Source organism: Macrobrachium nipponense, chromosome 2 (assembly GCF_015104395.2).
Source record: "Macrobrachium nipponense isolate FS-2020 chromosome 2, ASM1510439v2, whole genome shotgun sequence".
Lineage (NCBI taxonomy): Eukaryota > Metazoa > Arthropoda > Malacostraca > Decapoda > Palaemonidae > Macrobrachium > Macrobrachium nipponense.
Genome location: NC_087201.1, coordinates 134,720,124 through 134,733,596, shown reverse-complemented (window position 1 = coordinate 134,733,596; position 13,473 = coordinate 134,720,124). Strand labels below are relative to the sequence as shown.

General features: G+C 37.1%; 1 protein-coding gene across 1 annotated transcript in view; it reads right to left on the bottom strand.

Annotated features, from left to right (window-relative positions):
- The window catches only part of LOC135221016 (uncharacterized), a 405,496-nt gene extending 392,392 nt beyond the window's left edge, over nt 1-13,104 (bottom strand). The window contains exon 1 of the mRNA XM_064258738.1: nt 13,013-13,104. The gene's annotated coding sequence lies outside the window, so the exon portion shown is untranslated. The remainder of the gene's footprint in view (nt 1-13,012) is intronic.
- Between the last annotated feature and the right edge of the window lie 369 nt (nt 13,105-13,473).

Genomic DNA, 13,473 nt, shown 5'->3' with positions numbered 1-13,473 from the left:
GGTGTGGCACGGCACCGTGCGGGTTCTTACCTCTTTTGTTGCGAGGCTACGCCACACCGCATACGGCCTCGAGCGACTTCATCAACCCGCCAGACGCCGCTCAAAAATTTGAAATGATTTAAAATCAGGGCGGGGTCACGCGGCTTTAACGGTCATCGCCTGCCCCCGCCAGCGAGGCGTAAACCAGTCTTAAGAAGGCAAAGTTAATGAAAGAACTAATTAGTTATCTACCATCGTGCTATATAAATTCTCGTTTTGCATCCTGTTTTATTCTGAATTTCCAGATAACCTTTAACTCTACTATGAGATTTTATAGCTTTATCTTATAATTCTTTTTTATATACAAAGGTAATCCAATAGAATTTAAGAGATATAGACTACCATTTATATTCCTTTAAGCCTGGTGATAAGGTAATCTATCTTACGTCATCGGTGTCTGAGACTGAAGAATCCATCAGTTCATTTTTTTTCTTTTTACATCCTACTATAAATAGTTGTGCGACCTTATTTCTAGCTATTTATCAATTTGCATTTATTTACAACTCTCACAGCCACCAGCATCCCGTTGTTAGGGCAACAATCTTTAAAATATTCCTGTCTGGGCCAACATCTCTTCTCAATGACCCGCGAGTACCCAAAATAAGGATACCCTGGTTCAAGCTTTGGGCCAGTACGTGAAATCTTTTACGGGTGGTTCGATAGTTTACAGGTAATGCCGACCGGGATTCTCTCGCCATTGGCCTACCTATGAAGTATGCAGAAAGGAGGTAGTACTTAACTTTGGCTAGTCTCATAGTACCACATTTCTTATTTATATACGTAGTGTGGGAACCATTGCTTTAGAGGGCAATAGTGTCACATTCATAACCATACTTTTACTCCTGAATTGAGGGCAAACTTACAAAGCAACAAACTTCCACCCACCTACACGGTGAAATCATCAACAGCACATTGAACACTCACACTTCCAGGATATTAAATACCCTTTCATTCCGATATCTCAGCCACATCAAATAGCCTTCCATCCACCTGACACGAATTCAAACTCTGACTCATGAGACTATCGTCCTGCTCTTCTCCACATGACCAGACCATCTCTAGACACTGATCCACCACTGTCATGTTAACCTTGTTACAATATCTGCTACGCATCTCAGTATTTCTCACTTTTCAGCCATTTGTCCTCCGCATTCTTGATTATACTTGGTTTTTTCCATCTGTCCACCCGCCTGTGGTGTTTGCGTATGGTAACACTGCGTCCCGGACTTTAGATAGTTACAATTAGCTTACATTCAACAATAATAACAATATCCTATTTCGAATATTAACGGTGTAATTCGCATACACAAAATTATTAAAACACTTTTCAGTTGCAAATGTACACCCAGATATCCTTTTATTTACCTAAAACTTACTCATAGCGTAACTATCTATAGCCCGGGACGCAGTGTTACCATACGCAAACACCACAGGCGGGTGACAGATGGAAAAAAACAGAGTATAGTTCGTATCAACAACTTCAATCCTTTTTTATTTTATTCACATTCAGCTAACTCATTTTCTTGAGTGCTAATCTTTTCTACACACCAGGCAATGCATAGAGCCTCCACTCATACAGTTACAGTCCTCTTTAATTCATGAACAGTTTTCCCTCATCGAAATTACCTTAAAGACAACTTTAAGTTCTTGGATTACTTGATTTTGCTTCACATATCACAGCAGAGCCCTAGATGAAATCTGGTGAAACAAGTAGTCCTCTCTCTCTCTCTCCTCTCTCTCTCTCTCTCTCTCTCTCTCTCTCTCTCTATATATATATATATATATATATATAAGATATATATATATCATATTTATATATATATATATATATATATCATTAAAATTTTATTATATATTATAATTTCCAGTTGGTCTTTGTAATATTATCTGCCTTTGTTTATTAAATTTCTTTGAGGCACTACAAGCAATTATTACTGCTGGGAATGGGCACACTGGTGCAGCCTACTCACATACAGAGCCGTACCCACACATTTGCACGTCAAATGTGCAGTTATATGTAGGCATACCCATGAGTGAGCACATCTTATAGGTATGCGTTAGTGAAGTTAGAAAATGTGACCTAAAGTCACAGTTACACATGCAACCATGTAAGAAATCACACACACAAATTACACGCGCGAGCTCATATGTGGGTTCTCTCTCTCTCTCTCTTTCTTTCTACCAAATAAGAAAACAGGGGCATAGCAGCAGCAGCAGCAGCAACGGTGGCAGACCAAAGGCGTCAGATGACCGCATCACACCACATCCACTAGCAACAAGAAACACCCATAAGACTCGCCGTAGCAACAAATGTGACTCATAGCAGCAACAAGTTCGGAAGCGTTCGCTAAAAAACCAAAGATCGGATCGGATGCCCCCTTTATTCCCTTCCAGCTTACACAAATATATAAAAAGAGGAATTCCTTGTGTTATTTAGCTAAGGATCAATTGTGAATTCCCTTTGTGCTCTCTGAAAGTTGCAAAAATCAATGGCATTACGTAATAAGCCATCAGAGCTTTGCGAGAGAGCCCGAGTTGACGATATGCATGTCACGGACTGTGCGTTCGTTGGTGAAGTCTACAATGTGTCTTTCGGCTCTGCTTTTGCGCCACGTATAGCGTGCTCTCTCTCGTTAAATTTGGAAGACACATTTGGAAGAAAGACATTAAAAAGTTATCTAACAATCCAAATTACGAAGCACAGCCTAAACATCCTGTTTTCTCTAGTTCGTATTCTCTGCGAGCTCAACTTCTGTTGTCTTCCAACCAAGAGTTTCTTCTTTTTTTTTTTTAATCTGTCTCTCCCCCTTCGCTCCCACATAATCCCCAAAGCAAACCTGTTTAACTTGTTCTCAGTAAAACCACGCCCATATCTCGGTTGTTAGTGGTCGTTTTGGCACTAGAATTTTATATTATTTATATATATATATATTATATATATAGATATTATATATATTTATATATCTGTGTGTGTATGTATATTAGGCTACTAATTAGCTCAATGCCTTCCACACACACATTAATATATATATGCGTACACACACACACATATATATATATGTGGGTATACATACACAAATATAAGTATATGTATGTACGTGCGTGCGTGTTGTTGGTTCAGCATTTAGAAAAATATACGTGACAATGATTAATGCATTATTTTTTTTCTTATGTTAATTATACGTACATTGTTCAGGTGCGTGTTTGTTAGTATACTCACGAAAGGATGATTAAGGCTATTCAAGTGATAATTACCATGCGACAAACAGTTATGCAAAGTTATGTAAAATGACAACTTTCGTTCTTTGAAGAACGTATGTATTACCACAGTCATCTAGAATCGACAACGGGATATTAGAGTTTTCGAATTACAGGAACAGTTCCCTACAGCAGGGCCAATCGAACCCAGAACTTCTCCCATGAAATTTGGCGCATTTAAGCAATAGATATTTAAATATGAGATGCGGAACTTCACTTAAGCTTGGTTGGTGGAACCGTCAGCGCTTGAGAGAACGTCGGTTAGACCGAGGAGGCTCCCGCTCATATCTCATTATTTTACCACGTTCATCACGCGAACGCTCGGTAATTACAGCCCCTGAGCTTTTGCCCTTACCAACCCTTACTTTTGGATGGCGTTTTATGACTTAAAAATCAGCTAAAACATGTTTCACCGGAATTTGCATCTTTTAATATGGGAAAGGAGAAATGCTTTTGTGAACACTAGAGCGAATAAAGACAATGAGATCTGATCAAATATTGCATTAATAGCGATGTATTACATAAGCCATTTCCTGGCCTGCAATTCACCATCGAATGATAATTCTATTTCCTAGTGGCTGGCACGCAGTCTTTAGCAAGCTTTCTTAAGGCGTGTTTGATTGTTTGTAGTAGGTGGCCTCAAAAGAAGAGAATGGAAATGAATATACGCGTGAAAAAGATAAGGGTAAGAGTTTGCAAGAATGCGTTAGTGCTGAACAGGTTGAAGATTAAATTGATGAACGCAATGATGAGAAGTTGCTGGATGGCACATCTGTTTAGTTCTAGATTAATTGGTTGATACACTAGTAAGTCTAACAGTTCAAGTCAGAGGAGAATATTTCAAAAAGTAGTTACGAATATCATTAGAGAAAGGTGAATTTGATATGGAAAAAGCTAGAAAATAAAGCTGTTGGGAAAATGGATGAAAATAGGTAGGGGTTGAATAAACTACAATGAAGAGAGCTGGCAAGAAGAGAAGCTTAAGGGTGTAGCAGGGTCACTAATTGAGTAGTTTAGAGATTCCTTAAACATATGTGTAACAGCTCCGTGCGCGCGCGCACACACACACATTAATAGGATAACTTTTCAAGTTGCAAACCTCCAGTTTTTAAAGTGATTTCATCTCTATGTAAGCAATAATGCTGAGTATGGTGAATGTCCTTCTATAGCAGAGGTTATGAAAATCATGAAAAGACGAGAGAGAGAAACACTTTTAAAGGAATAACAGGACCCCAAAGTCCAATAAAGAGAAGGAAATAATTACCGACTTGCAGTCCTTGGTCCAGAATTATTTCTGATTCTTGGTTATTGCAAGTAATGTAATGAATTGCTGAGATTACCCCATTACACTTCTTTATGCTATAAAAGAAGACAACAACAAAATCCATTTATTTCGTTCCAGATGAAGGAAAAAGTGAACTGATGTTATGCAATAAAGAGTAGTTGAGGCCTTTGTTGTTAGATAATTTGGGAGAATAACAACCCGTGTCCTATGATCATTCTATTGCAAATTTTAAATAGAAATGGAGATCTTCTTCTAAACACCCTAACAAAGATAACAGGCAGTTTTATTTGCTAACTTTGCCCCGCTCATAATTTCAACTATTTGTTTTATATAGCTACGCAACTGATGCGATCTGTTGTATAGCAGGCCTACGTATTTTTATTTCAAGGAATCTCTAGCATTTGCTTAGAATCTATCAGGAGTGGCCAGAGTTTTGGACTCGGAGCTATACTACTCTAGACTGAAACTCCTTTACGATCTACCTAATAGCGCCATAGTACGATAAAACGGGAGTACAATTGCTTCATTTATATATATGCTTGTGTTTTTGTTTGTTTCTATCGGATTGTGGGGGAACGGCGATCGACCAAACAAGTGGCCACGATCAACTGGTAGATCGATCGCACCTCTGGCTTCAGGGGACGCATACAGAAGCTGCTGCAGAGAGAATGGCAAATAGAAAACACATTTCTATTAGATCGTGATTATAGTCTTGGTTGACCGATAGTAGGCTACTTGTCAACATTTCTTCCCACATTACAGTGAGATGAAGTCCACGTAAAATCTTACCCGGTCTTAGGGTAAGATTTTACGTGGACTTTTGTGGTTGCCAGAGCTTATTATGTTTTCCTCTTGGAATTATTTCGTGAACATGTGGTTTTCCTAGAGCTGATATATGGGTTTCCCATCAGAATACATCAAACACAAAAATTAAGACAATATGATAACAACTCCAGGTAATACTAAGTTGTCAAATCGTAGATTCCTTTGGAATCTCTGCTGCTGCATTACTAGACGATTGATCTTTTCTCGCCTCTTCAATGAATCATAGAGACAGCCGCGCACCCGAAATGTCAGATCTATAACGGAAGTCGTGGGCGCCCGCAGCATATTTTTCCAAGGGGGGGGGGGGGGGGGGGGTGGGGGTGGGGTCGGCGGGTGCAAATATATATACATACATACATACTTTTATATATATATATATATATAGATATATATATATATATAAGTAATTTCACATTACCGTGATTCATATACATACACGAGCTACAATGTCCTTTAATATCTAATTCGCTCTACCTCGGAATTAATATATTTTCATATATGCTTAACCGAAGGAGAATTTTTTACACGATAATAGATTTGTCTGGTCCCGGACGCGAACCCAAGAAGACATTCAAATCCAGGAACGTCAGTGAAGCTTTTACCAACCCCACCATACATACTTATACACACACACACACACACACACACATATATATATATATATATACTATATATATATATATATATATATATATATATATATATGCAGTGGAGTTCCGGTGCCAATAATTTAAGTGAAGCAAGATGCTGGCGCCCATGACGGAAGTTATTTCTTAAAGATTTTCTCAAGGTTCAATTTTCTTAAATTTCTTTTTTTATTTTTTACATGTGATAATTTTACTTTGTTTGGAAATGTAGCAAAGTTAATGTGACACACACCACACACACACACACACACACACACACACACACAAAAAATCCATATATATATATATATATATATATTATATAATATATATATAATACATATATATATATATATATATCAATATATATATATATATATATATATATATATATATATATATATATATATATATTATATATGTCTCTGTGTGTGTATGTATATGCCTGCGTCCCCAACGTAATTAAACTCCTTTCCTTTATTCCTATTATATTTTGTTTATATTTTGCTTATTTCTGATATGTTAAAGACGAATCTTTTAATCTTCATGTGAGTATTTCTTACCATTAGCATTATTTCCCACTAAATTTTCATTCTGCTTTTAATTTTATCGAGTGTTGATATTGAACTTGAACTAGAATCTTCAGGTGCTGTCAAAACTGACGGAGGGAAATAAGACCCGAGTCTAAATATACACAGGTTTTTAGGTGTCTTGGTAGATGCAAGAGTAGATGGCTTTCATTACTTTCAAGATCATGTCTATCATATTTCATTAGTCATTCTCAAAATGCCACATCCTAGACTATCATAGAATTTCGCTACGATTAGAATATTATCAGCAAAGTTACAGCTAACTAGAGAGAGAGGTTTTGAACGTTGAAAACAATGGGCCCACCACCATTTTGTGTCACAAAACCCTCCTTCGAGAGACACCAATCTCATCTTGAAACATGAAATGGCTATTTGAATCTCAGATGACTAAAGTAGAACCACCTTAAAAACAGGGGTTATAAGAAGCCAGCACACCAGGAAATTGTTAGTGCAGGGTTAAAGTAAACTGACTTTTATATTGCCCAAATTCACTTGAATTCAACTGACAATGACCTGCCCGTACCATGCTGCAGGAAAGCTAACCCCCACCCAAGGCCTATATAGTACTATATAGGCCTTGCCCCCACCGTGCCGCACTTTGTGAGAACCTACCGAAGTCCTGGATTGCCTATGAGCCACTTGTGATTAGAAGCCGTTAGATTTAAACCCCTCCAGACCTCTCTAAAGGACACCCAGAATTCAATAGCAGACCCCTGGTCGAGCACTGATTGTCAACATGTTGAGCTAATCCGTTCTTTTGGTGTATTTAAACCAAAGACCCGGGTTAGATTCCCAGCCGGGTAAAGTTATCCCCAAGGTATAGTGAACTCGATATCAAGCGATATTTATGTCTAAAGATTTGTGAGTATAAAAATATGACGTATGAATGAATGACGAGGCTTCATACACACACACACACACACACACACACACACACACACATATATATATATATATATATATATATATATATATATATATATATATATATAGGAATACTGCATGTATGTAAATCATATAAATATATTAGTCACAGCACCCTCCTCCTTTTATCACACTCAGCGTCCCCCTACCAAGTACTCTTAATAATAAAAAGAAAGGTGACAGCGGGAACAAACTCTGCGCAAACAAAGACAAAAGGATCTAGTCAGCCCTTCCCACAACTCTTCTATTACTTTAGGTACTTCTTCAGTTTCACACTCGCGTCACGTCTAGTTCTCTGTCGCAGGAAACTTCGTTTTTGCTCTTAATTTCACAGGAGAAATGAGAAAGATAGTGCTGTGTGGCCCATTTTAATTCTCACTTTGGGTCAAGGCTTCATTAAGAGATAACCTCTCCTTTATTATAGCGTTAAAAGGAAGTCTGACGCCTTGGCGTGCTGCAGAAAGCAGAGAGTAATCCGATATTTCGTCTGGCTTTAAAAGCGCGCCCTTTATGGAATGAGGGTTCTCTCGCTCTTTGAGTTGCTGTGAAACGAAACTAGTTTCTCGCTCCCACACGCTGTAGTGCTTTCATCTGCCTTTATCCTGCCCATGTGACCAACACTCCTTTTCAACAAGTTTATTTTTAAACAATTAGTCTAACTGATTTATGGAAATTTCTTACATATGTGGCCCGCGAAAATCAAAATGTTTAATAACAAATGATGCTGCCATCTTTTTCCATACACTAGCTTGTAGGTACAACGCAGTAAAAAGAATCTATCAACAAGGATACTGATAATTAACAAAAATAAATTAGCAATGTATCAGCGCATAAACAGTTGCAGTACTTTTTCTTAGCTTCATAAAGTCAATGAAAGTGAAACGAGAACTATCTGAACTGCAGCCACGCTCTGAAAGTTGAATCATAAAGAAACATGTTGTTATCACTTTTGATAGATAGCTATAATTCATTTAATAATTACCTGTAAAGAGGTCGAGTAAATTTAACGCAAAAATATCTGATTGACCAACCATCACTGAGGTGCTCGTGGTGGTCAATAAGTATAGTAAGGGGTTAATCAATTTAACAGAGCCAGCGTGAATTAAATTCGAACCCAAACATCAGCTTCTATCTAGTCCAAGGTCTAGAGACCTTGGTCTAGTCATCAGAGTCATCAAAACTACGCTTCCATGCCCGATTAAATCGCAACTGGAGCCTTCGCTAAGCCAACTTATCACTGATATAGTAATCAAGTCATAATTAATAATAGTAAAAAAAGATACCATTTAATTAGCCTATGTTGTGAATAGAATATTCAGAGATATCAACCAAAAGATTTAAAAACCCCGTAGAGGCAAAGACAGGACTTCATAATAGTTTATTTACAAAAGTAATCTGAACGAAAATAGATGCTATGAAGCTTATGTTGATCAAGTTAGAAGCGCTGCGTAACGATGATTGCCTATCAAAAGCTTGATGAACCGAGACTAGTTTTCTATTCTGAATGTCACTGATGTTACGTAAGAAAAAGCATCAGACTAGACAGTATTTGTTGCACTAATATCAGCGTTCATTAAAAACAATTTTACAAAGAAGAAAAACTTCAGATATTAAGAAGATGACTGAGCCATAATAGATGTGAATATAACTAACAATATTTAGGATTGAGATTTAATTGATATGGAAGACATCATAATTCACTAGGGTTCTTCATACTAATAAGAACCTGATTTATTACAATAAACATAGCATTACCTATAGTACATCTATTAATTAAATGGACGATGTTCCTAAAGAATTTACGACGTGCCTTTCTTTGCGTTGCGGGGATAGGTTGTAAAATTTGAGAAATGTGATTTGCTAATTTGATAAACAAAGATACGCGAAAATCAAGTAACTTGTTAATCACGAAGCAGTCGCTTAAAAATTATATTGATATAATGATATTACAAGCAAGCATCGGCCGGCTGAGGAGAAGCAGACTCGTGAAGATAAAAGCCTACTTCACTTAAGTATTTCACGCCTGCAGTTACGCAATAATAATAATAATAATAATAATAATAATAATAATAATAATAATAATAATAATAATAATAATTCAGGTGATTGCTTTCCCAAGAGTGGAGCGTAATGTAAGAATTTCTTCCAACCTTCAGCACTAGCGTTTTCATCCACGTTGTGAAATGTCACTGAACGAAACCCCTCCCGTTCACATGTGTAGCCAAAGACATATTAGTTATCGATCTAAGATTCTTTCATAACTGAAGCATGATGTTTTGATATGACTTTCAGACATAATTACTCTGCTGACGAAGAGAATAAAATAATTAAGACAACGTTGCAAATACGAGGATTACGACATTTCTGCAATTTCCATTTTTTTTTTTAGAACATTGAAAAAGTACAATCACGCTTACTCCAGTTAGCCTTACTTTTGTGTTGGAATTCGCTATTAAAAACAGTAAGTATTAAGATTTACTGTTCGGCACAACACATGTCATTATATACATAAGACATGATCCATCATTAATAAAAATTTTTTTGCTGTACTGAACTAAAAAGTTCGAAGAAATATCCTATAAATAATCCCATTTATATCTAACATTTTGCTTTTAATTCTATATAAATCTTATTTGTGGTTTGAGGTGAGAGAAAGGGACATTCTTCAACACTGCCTTGCATATACACGACTTCATGTTCCCGCGAAAACTTCTCGTATTAATGCTTACGACAACATTGAAGCTTCTGGGACTAATTATTTCTAGACCAGGTCTTATTAAGTTTAGTAAGCCTAATCTAGGATTCAAGGTACAATGATTTGATTCTAAATCTCTAAAACATGTCTAAACCGACTAGACCTTTTAACATTGTAAATTTTTCCTTGCAGATGACACGTGCATAGCGAGACTGAAAAGTTTTTTGTTTTTGTGCCGGGGAGCAAGTAATGACGATGATGGTTGCCAAGTGAACTAACTATGCATTCGGACAACTGCTCTACTCATGAACGCCAAGTATATATAGATCAAAGTGGCCACTGGGACGTACTGTTTCTCTTCAGAGAGAGAGAGAGAGAGAGAGAGAGAGAGAGAGAGAGAGAGAGAGAGAGAGAGAGAGAGAGAGAGAGAGAGAGTTGCTACGGGTAACTTCAGCGTCATTACTGTGAAGTCTCGTTTTTGTTTAGTACTTTCGCACTCGCACGAGCAGTTATTGATGGGATTTTCTGTTTTGAATTTTTGTTTAGTGTTGTCTGTTTGTAAAATCAAGATAATTATTCTTATACCCTGCTATGGACTATCTATTATCTTTGGATCCGACAGCGAATTACAACTGTCTGAATTCGGGATATCACACCGTCTACTTGACCTAAAATGAACAAACGCTCTTTTATCCAAGTCCAAAGATCCACACTAGGCATATTCATTTCAACATTCTTCCATTTTTTACGGTCCGTCTTTTACGGCCCGTCACTGTGCAAGGGACAATGCCGATATGGTGCCGGCTTAAAAATAAGCCAGCCACCAAGAGAGAGAGAGAGAGAGAGAGAGAGAGAGAGAAGAGAGCGAGAAAAAAAGCCGAGAGGAGAGAGTTCGAAGAGAGAGAAGACGAGAGAGAGGAGAGAGGCGGGGAGGGGAGTAAGGGAGGGAGAGAACGCTTACATGCTATTATGAGTTTTTATACATTTATGTATATCTTTCGTTATGGTACAAACCAGGGCATTAAGAAGGTATCATTTCCCCCTAGTAGTTTTGTATCTACATATCCTTGGTTTTATTTTTCCTGTTATTCGTATTCTTCGATCAAGATGGCTGCCTCATGACCGTTCGTAAGTGCGGGACCGTTATTGGAGGCAAGATTGCACGGTCATTACCACTTGGCTGAACGCAGCTTGAAAACCAAGGAAGCATTGTTATTATATTCTTAGCAGAACGAATGCAGTTGTGACAACAAAAGTAAATTCGTGAACAGTAAGATTTCAATGTTACTCGCTCGATATCCTTTCCCTTTAATGAGAGAGAGAGAGAGAGAGAGAGAGAGAGAGAGAGAGAGAGAGAGAGAGAGAGAGAGAGAGACCCTGTCATGGTATAATAAACAAAGACAATGGAATGGCGTCACCGCTGTTGTATACTCCATCCTCTCGTAACATACGAACGCAGGATCTTTTCCTGCCATGAATAATCGCTTTATCAAATTTCCAATGTCGATTTTTTTGGATTGAGGACATAACTAACACTACCATGATGCGACAAAGTAACAGCTACCGCGGATCTTACAGCCATGCTAACCATCACTGATTGTTACTCCCATTCATTCGCATTTCTTGTCCAATATTTTGCTTTTCTGGCAACTCTATAAGTAGGTTGAATGCCATATTCAATGCAGATTTGACTGCAAGATTATAGAATGCGTAATGGAAGACTATATTAGACAGATGTAGAAACTTGCTCTACTAAAATATGTTTGAAATAAATCATCAAGCAGGTTTCTGGTCGAGTCATTTAAGCAGACAATTTAAGCTTTACGAGAGAAATTTCAGATTGGCTATGTACGCACAACAGGCGTAATTTGAGTCAAATGATACAGAAAAACGAGCGAATGGTTAAATACATTGTTGAGGATCACATAATTTTACCAAAAAAAGCACTCTTTGGACGTATAAAGCCAAAATGGGTCACCTTAAAGCTGAATAAGACTATGGTTTAAGCTGCCAACGATCCGAATAAAAAAGGGGGTGGGGGTTAGCTACCATCTCGCACGCGCGCGCGAGCTTACGTGTCTATGAGAGGGAGATATGATTTTATTGCCGAAGTATTTCTGGACTACATTAACAAAAATCTTTGCCGGAAATACCGCAAAATCTAGTAATAAAATGACAATCTTATGAAACGTAGGCTGCTGCAGTAACCGACTGTTTCTAATTTCTGTAAAAAGGAATTTTAATGGATATAAAACAAAAATTCAGACGGCTGACCCCCTCATTAATGTATCAATTTATCGTAATTTCTCCGTTATATAAGGTCAATGGTCTATTTCATTCTCGAAAACTCATGTCAGCTTGAGGACAGTATCATCCCCTGAATTGTTACAGGAAACTTGAAAAACAAGAGAATTTTAAGCACAGGCAGTAGTCCATTTGCCAAACAATATGACGGGCATCAGTGCACGGAATTTTTTGGCAATTAAAATCGAACATTAGATTACTGATACAGCTATGAAAAATAAGTCGTCTTTATCTTGCTATTTACGGATTTCATAGCTGCGTTGGAATAATAGCTGTTTTTACGCTGAACAAAGCCAATCAATATAACCCTTGGCCCCCAAGGGTGGAGTACGACAGTCTACAAATATCTAAAATATGACATGTAGATTTAACTAATGTGGAAAGACTAACAGAACGATCGGATCAGTATAAAGGTTTAGTAAATAAGATGCCACTGACTATTACAAGAAAAATGTGTAATACTTACAAGGGAAGTTCTAGAATACGATTTTCGCGCGCATGTTTATATCCAATGAGACCACAGGTAGGATATTGGCGTGGGCTGAATCGCTCTGTAATTGGTCGAGAGCAATAGCTGAGAAAATGGTACTATAAACATCTAAAGTTTTTGACTAAAAGTATAGAATTAAGAAATATATGGATATCATTTTATAATAAAATTGTATTATTTGTATCTTTTAGCAATTATAAAATTTATAAGAAATATTACAATAATTTATAATCAAACAAAACCTGAATGCTCAGTGGAATTTTCCTCAACATCATACGATGATGTTTGAAAGTACGATATGTAAAGTAGTTCCTTGATTTAAGAGAATTTCACGATGAAGATGCGCTTTGATTATGAGATATTATATAAAATTTAGTATCAAGGTTTAAAAATAAATATTTACTCAACATATGAATCATTACAAGTATCTAGAACAC